We start from the raw sequence: 7,593 nt of genomic DNA, 5'->3' as shown, positions 1-7,593 counted from the left end.
AGCGGGACTAGTAGCTTTTTGCCTCTGAACAGTTTTGGCATCTCACTTTATCCTTTGAAATTCAGAATGATTGGCTTCTTTAGGAACTCAGAATCCAGATAGTGTTATTGATTCTCCTAGTTAAGTATGATGATTCTTGAACACAGCTACTTATTGAGTCTTGGCCGTGGCCCAAAGCACTCTGTCTTCCAGTATTACCACCGGATACATACATGCCACAGACACATAATTGGGTGAACCTTTTCAGATTGTGACTCAGCTTTGCTAAAGTCCCCAATTAGAGGTGTCCAGGGTTCTTAAGCACACTCTTTTTGCCTTGGATCACAACTTTATTTCTTTCTTTTTCTTTCTTTTTCTCTTTCGTTTTTCTCCTTCTTTTTTTTTTCACTGCTTTTTCTTGCTTCAAGAATCATTTTTATGATTTTTCAGATCCTCAGTAACATGTCTCCTTTTTCATCATTCTTTCAAGAGCCAACAATTTTAACATTCATGAACAACAAATTCAAAAGACATATGCACTGTTTAAGCATACATTCAGAGAACAAAAGCATTGCCACCACATCAAACTAATTAAGCTAGTTTTAAAGATGAATTCGAAATCCTGTACTTCTTGTTCCTTTGTGATAACAACAGTTTTCATTTAAGAAAGGTGATGGATTCATAGGACATTCATAACTTTAAGGCATAGATACTAAGACACTAATGATCATAAGACACAAACATAGATAAACATAAGCATAAATTTTCGAAAAACAGAAAATAAAGAACAAGGAGATTAAAGAACGGGTCCACCTTAGTGATGGCGGCTTGTTCTTCCTCTTGAAGGTCTTATGGAGTGCTTGAGCTCCTCAATATCTCTTCCTTGCCTTTGTTGCTCCTTTCTCATGATTCTTTGATCTTCTCTAATTTCATGGAGGAGAATGGAGTGTTCTTGGTGCTCCACCCTTAGTTGTCCCATGTTGGAACTCAATTATCCTAGGGAGGTGTTCAGTTGCTCCCAATAGTCTTGTGGAGGAAAGTGCATCCCTTGAGGTATCTCAGGGATTTCATGATGAGTGGGGTCTCTTGTTTGCTCCCCTCTTGAATCAAGAATTTCATTGAACGCCCTCTTCATAAATGTCTATGAGGACTTGGTCCAACCTTTGATCAAAGTTGACCCTTCTTCATGGCCACAACTTCATAGAAGTGGTCTTGATGCACCCTTGAGATGAATCTCTCCATCTCCCATGACTCGGAGGAGGAGGCTTTTGCCTTCCCTTTCCTCTTTCTAGAGGTTTCTCCGGCCTTGGATGCCATAAATGTTTATGGAAAAACAAAAAGCAATGCTTTTACCACACCAAACTTAAAAGGTTTGCTCGTCCTCGAGCAAAAGAAGAAAGAAGAGAGTAGAAGAAGAAGAAATGGAGGAGATGGAGGTGGCTTTGTGTTCGGCCAAAGAGGTGTTGAGGTGATTGGTGAATGGGTGAAGAAAAGAGAGAGTGGTGGGGTTGGTGGGGATCCTGTGGGGTCCACAGATCCTGAGGTGTCAAGGAAAAGTCATCCCTGCACCAAATGGCATTCAAAAACACGTTTTGAGCCAATTCTGGCGTTAAACGCCAGGCTGGTGCCCTTTCCTGGCGTTTAACGCCAGGTTCTTGCCCTTTTCTGGCGTTTAACGCCAGTCTGGTGCCCCTTTCTGGCGTTAAACGCCCAGAATGGTGCCAGACTGGGCGTTAAACGCCCAACAACTAACCTTACTAGCGTTTAAACGCCAGTAAGTGCGTCCTCCAGGGTGTGCTGTTTTTCTTCCTGTTTTCCATTCTGTTTTTGCTTTTTTCATTGATTTTGTGACTTCTTATGATCATCAACCTACAAAAAAGATAAAATAACAAAAGGAAATAGTTAATTATAAAACATTGGGTTGCCTCCCAACAAGCGCTTCTTCAATGTCATTAGCTTGACAGAGGACTCTCATGGAGCCTCACAAAAGATTAGAGCAATGTTTGAACCTCCCAACACCAAACTTAGAGTTTGAATGTGGGGGTTCAACACCAAACTTAGAGTTTGGTTGTGGCCTCCCAACACCAAACTTAGAGTTTGACTGTGGGGGCTCAGTTTGGCTCTGTTTTGAGAGAAGCTCTTCATGCTTCCTCTCCATGATGACAGAGGGATATCCTTGAGCTTTAAACACAAAGGATTCTTCATTCACTTGAATGATCAGTTCGCCTCTATCAACATCAATTACAGCCTTTGCTGTGGCTAGGAAGGGTCTGCCAAGGATGATGGTTTCATCCATGCACTTCCCAGTCTCTAGGACTATAAAATCAGCAGGGATGTAATGGTTTTCAATTTTCACCAAAACATCCTCTACAAGTCCATGAGCTTGTTTTCTTGAGTTGTCTGCCATCTCTAATGAGATTCTTGCAGCTTGTACCTCAAAGATCCCTAGCTTCTCCATTACAGAGAGAGGCATGAGGTTTACACTTGACCCTAAGTCACACAGAGCCTTCTTGAAGGTCATGGTGCCTATGGTACAAGGTATTGAAAACTTCCCAGGATCTTGTCTCTTTTGAGGTAATTTCTGCCTAGACAAGTCATCCAGTTCTTTGGTGAGCAATAGAGGTTCATTCTCCCAAGTCTCATTTCCAAATAATTTGTCATTTAGCTTCATGATTGCTCCAAGGTATTTAGCAACTTGCTCTTCAGTGACATACTCATCCTCTTCAGAGGAAGAATACTCATCAGAGCTCATGAAAGGCAGAAGTAAGTCCAATGGAATCTCTATGGTCTCATTTTGAGCCTCAGATTCCCATGGTTCCTCATTGGAGAACTCTATGGAAGTCAGTGCACGCCCATTGAGGCTTTCCTCAGTGGCGTCCACCTCCTCTCTTTCCTCTCCAAATTCGGCCATGGTTATGGCTTTGCACTCTCCTTTTGGATTTTCTTCTGTATTACTTGGAAGAGTACTAGGAGGGAGTTCAGTAATTTTCTTGCTCAGCTGTCCCACTTGTGCCTCCAAGTTCCTAATGGAGGACCTTGTTTCAGTCATGAAACTTTGAGTGGTTTTGATTAGATCAGAGACCATGGTTGCTAAGTCAGAGGGGTTCTGTTTAGCATTCTCTGTCTGTTGCTGAGAAGATGATGGAAAAGGCTCGCCATTGCTAAACCTGTTTCTTCCACCATTATTGTTGTTGAAACCTTGTTGAGGTCTCTCTTGATTCTTCCATGAGAAATTTGGGTGATTTCTCCATGAAGAATTGTAGGTGTTTCCATAGGGTACTCCTAGGTAATTCACCTCTTCCATTGAAGGGTTCTCAGGATCATAAGCTTCTTCTTCAGATGAAGCATCCTTAGTACTGCTTGGTGCATTTTGCATTCCAGACAGACTTTGAGAAATCAAATTGACTTGTTGAGTCAATATTTTATTCTGAGCCAAAATGGCATTCAGAGTATCAATCTCAAGAACTCCTTTCTTCTGACTTGTCCCATTGTTCACATGATTCCTTTCAGAAGTGTACATGAATTGGTTATTTGCAACCATTTCAATTAGCTCTTGAGCCTCTGTAGGCGTCTTCTTCAGATGAAGAGATCCTCCAGCAGAGCTATCCAAAGACATCTTGGATAGTTCAGAGAGACCATCATAGAAAATACCCATGATGCTCCATTCAGAAAGCATGTCTGAAGGACATTTTCTGATTAATTGTTTGTATCTTTCCCAAGCTTCATAGAGGGATTCTCCATCCTTCTGTCTGAAGGTTTGGACTTCCACTCTAAGCTTACTCAATTTTTGAGGTGGAAAGAACTTTGCCAAGAAGGCATTGACTAGCTTTTCCCAAGAGTCCAGGCTTTCTTTAGGTTGAGAATCCAACCATATTCTAGCTCTATCTCTTACAGCAAAAGGGAATAGCATGAGTCTGTAGACTTCAGGGTCAACCCCATTAGTCTTGACAGTGTCACAGATTTGCAAGAATTCAGCTAAGAACTGATGAGGATCTTCCAATGGGTTTCCATGGAACTTGCAATTCTGTTGCATTAGAGAAACTAATTGAGGCTTAAGCTCAAAGTTGTTTGCTCTAATGGCAGGGATAGAGATGCTTCTCCCATAGAAGTCGGGAGTAGGTGCAGTAAAGTCACCCAGCACCTTCCTTGCATTGTTTGCATTGTTGTTGTTTTCGGCTGCCATGTGTTCTTCTTCTTTGAAGAATTCGGTCAGGTCCTCTAAAGAGAGTTGTGCTTTAGCTTCTCTTAGCTTTCGCTTCAAGGTCCTCTCAGGTTCAGGGTCAGCTTCAACAAGAATGCCTTTGTCTTTGCTCCTGCTCATAAGAAAGAGAAGGGAACAAGAAAATGTGGAATCCTCTATGTCACAGTATAGAGATTCCTTGAAGTGTCAGAGGAAAAGAAGGGTAGAAGACAGAAGTAGAAAATTCGAACTTATCAGAGGAGATGGAGTTCGAATTTTCGCATTAAGGAATAGTGTTAGTCCATAAATAGAAGGATGTGAGGAGGAGGGAAGTAATTTTCGAAAATTAAGTGAAAGATTTTGAAAATATTTTTGAAAAACATTACTTGATTTTCGAAAATGAAAGTGGAAAAGAAATCAAGTGATTTTTGAAAAAGATTTTGAAATTAGAAATCAAAAAGATTTGATTGAAAACTATTTTGAAAAAGATGAGTTTAAGAAGATATGATTGGTTTTTTTAAAAAAATGTGATTGAGAAGATATGATTTGAAAACTATTTTAAAAAGATTTGATTTTTAAAAATTAGTAACTTGGCTATCAAGAAAAGATATGATTCAAACATTAAACCTTTCTCAACAGAAAAGGCAACATACTTGAAATGTTGAGTCAAATCATTAATTGATAGTAAGTATCTTTGAAAAAGAAAAGAAATTGATTTTGAAAATATTTGATTAAAAAGATTTGATTTGAAAAAGATTTGATTTTGAAAAACTTTGAAAACTTGAAAAAAATTTGATTTGAAAACAAAATTCTCCCCCTTGTGCCATCCTGGCGTTAAACGCCCAGAATGGTGCACATTCTGGCATTTAACGCCCAAAACTATACCCTTTTGGGCATTAAACGCCCAACCAGGTACCCTGGCTGGCGTTTAAACGCCAGTCTGTCCTTCTTCACTGGGCGTTTTGAACGCCCAGCTTTTTCTGTGCAATTCCTCTGCTGTATGTTCTGAATCTTCAATTCTCTGTGTTATTGACTTGAAAAGACACAAATTAAAAATATTTTTGGATTTTTAATAATGAAGGATAATCAAAATGCAACTAAAATCAAATAACAATGCATGCAAGACACCAAACTTAGCAGTTTGTATACCACTGACACTAACAATATGAGAATGCATATGAGACACACAAAATACTTCAAGTCAATAGAATTCAAAGATTAGAGCACGGAAATCATCAAGAACATCTTGAAGATCACTAAGACACATGAATGAATGCATGCAATTGACACCAAACTTAAGATGAGACTAGTATCTCAACAAGAAACATAACATATTTTTGGTTTTTTTTTATGATCTTTTTGTGCTTTTTCGAAAATTAAGTGGGAAAAGATATCAAAATTCTTAATGAGAATTCCAGGAATCAGTGCAATGTTAGTCTAAGACTCCGGTCCAGGAATTAGACATGGCTTCACAGCCAGCCAAGCTTTCAAAGAAAGCTTCGGTCCAAAACACTAGACATGGCCAAAGGCCAGCCAAGCCTTAGCAGATCACTGCTCCAAAAGCAAGATTGATAAAAATCAACAAGCTCTTGTGATGATAAGTTGAAACCTCGGTCCAATGAGATTAGACATGGCTTCTCAGCCAGCCAGATTTCAACAAATCATCATGAAACTCTAGAATTCATCTTCAAGAATTTCGAAAAAAAAATACCTAATCTAAGCAACAAGATGAACCGTCAGTTGTCCAAACTGAACAATCCCCGGCAACGGCGCCAAAAACTTGGTGCGCGAAATTGTGAACAATACTTTTCACAACTCTCATAATCCCCGGTCATGAACTCCAAAAACTTGGTAATTCAATTCCATGGCATTACACAACTTCGCACAACTAACCAGCAAGTGCACTGGGTCGTCCAAGTAATACCTTACGTGAGTAAGGGTCGATCCCACGGAGATTGTTAGTATGAAGCAAGCTATGGTCATCTTGTAAATCTTAGTCAGGCAGACTCAAATGGATATGATGATGAACGAAAATAACATAAAAGATAAAGATAGAGATACTTATGTAATTCATTGGTAGGAACTTCAGATAAGCGCATGAAGATGCCTTCCCTTCCGTCTCTCTGCTTTCCTACTGTCTTCATCCAATCCTTCTTACTCCTTTCCATGGCAAGCTCGTGTAGGGTTTCACCGTTGTCAATGGCTACCTCCCATCCTCTCAGTGAAAACGATTGCATATGCTCTGTCACAGCACGCGGAATTCAGCTGTCGGTTCTCGGTCAGGCCGGAATAATATCCATCGATACTTTTGCGTCTGTCACTAACGCCCCGCCTGCTAGGAGTTTGAAGCACGTCACAGTCATTCAATCATTGAATCCTACTCAGAATACCACAGACAAGGTTTAGACCTTCCGGATTCTCTTGAATGCCGCCATCAGGTCCTGCCTATACCACGAAGATTCCGATTAAAGAATCCAAGAGATAAACATTAGAGCCTCGTTTGCTTGTAGAACAAGAGTGGTTGTCAGTCACTTTGTTCATAAGTGAGAATGATGATGAGCGTCACATAATCATCACATTCATCATGTTCTTGGGTGCAAATGAATATCTTGGACAAGGAACAAGCGGAATTGAATAGAAGAACAATAGTAATTGCATTAATACTCGAGGTACAGCAGAGCTCCACACCTTAATCTATGGTGTGTAGAAACTCCACCGTTGAAAACACATAAGAACAAAAGTGATCATTGGTTTCGGCCCCAGAGAGGGAACCAGAAGAACCAAGATGAAAATACAATAGTAAAAGGTCCTATATATAGAGAACTAGTACCCTAGGGTGTACAGAGATGAGTAAATGACATAAAAATCCACTTCCGGGCCCACGTGGTGTGTGCTTGGGCTGAGCAATGAAGCAATTTCGTGTAGAGACTCTTCTTGGAGTTAAACGCTAGCTTTTATGCCAGTTTGGGCGTTTAACTCCCATTTAGGTGCCAGTTCCGGCGTTTAACGCTGGGATTTCTTGAGGTGACTTTGAACGCCGGTTTGGGCCATCAAATCTTGGGCAAAGTATGGACTATCATATATTGCTGGAAAGCCCAGGATGTCTACTTTCCAACGCCGTTGAGAGCGCGCCAATTGGGCTTCTGTAGCTCCAGAAAATCCACTTCGAGTGCAGGGAGGTCAGAATCCAACAGCATCTGCAGTCCTTTTTAGTCTCTGAATCAGATTTTTGCTCAGATCCCTCAATTTCAGCCAGAAAATACCTGAAATCACAGAAAAACACACAAACTCATAGTAAAGTCCAGAAAAGTGAATTTTAGCTAAAAACTAATAAAAATATACTACATCAGGTTTCCATCGAATCTCCAGGGACTGTTTAGTCAACGCCCTCTACTCTGATTAACTCATCAATCCCTGTGACGTCACAAGCAAGT

The 7,593-nt window shown here is 40.3% G+C and overlaps 1 non-coding gene across 1 annotated transcript; it reads left to right on the top strand.

The window, feature by feature from the left end:
* The first annotated feature begins 3,649 nt into the window (after positions 1–3,649).
* On the top strand, positions 3,650–3,757 carry LOC130983513 (small nucleolar RNA R71). The gene has a single exon (XR_009087498.1). It is a non-coding gene; the product is annotated as a small nucleolar RNA R71 (small nucleolar RNA).
* The last annotated feature ends 3,836 nt before the right edge of the window (positions 3,758–7,593 follow it).

This window comes from Arachis stenosperma, chromosome 5, assembly GCF_014773155.1.
Source record: "Arachis stenosperma cultivar V10309 chromosome 5, arast.V10309.gnm1.PFL2, whole genome shotgun sequence".
Classification (NCBI taxonomy): Eukaryota; Viridiplantae; Streptophyta; class Magnoliopsida; order Fabales; family Fabaceae; genus Arachis; species Arachis stenosperma.
The sequence above is the reverse complement of the archived record's forward strand: the minus strand, read 5'-3'. Positions and strand labels throughout refer to the sequence as shown.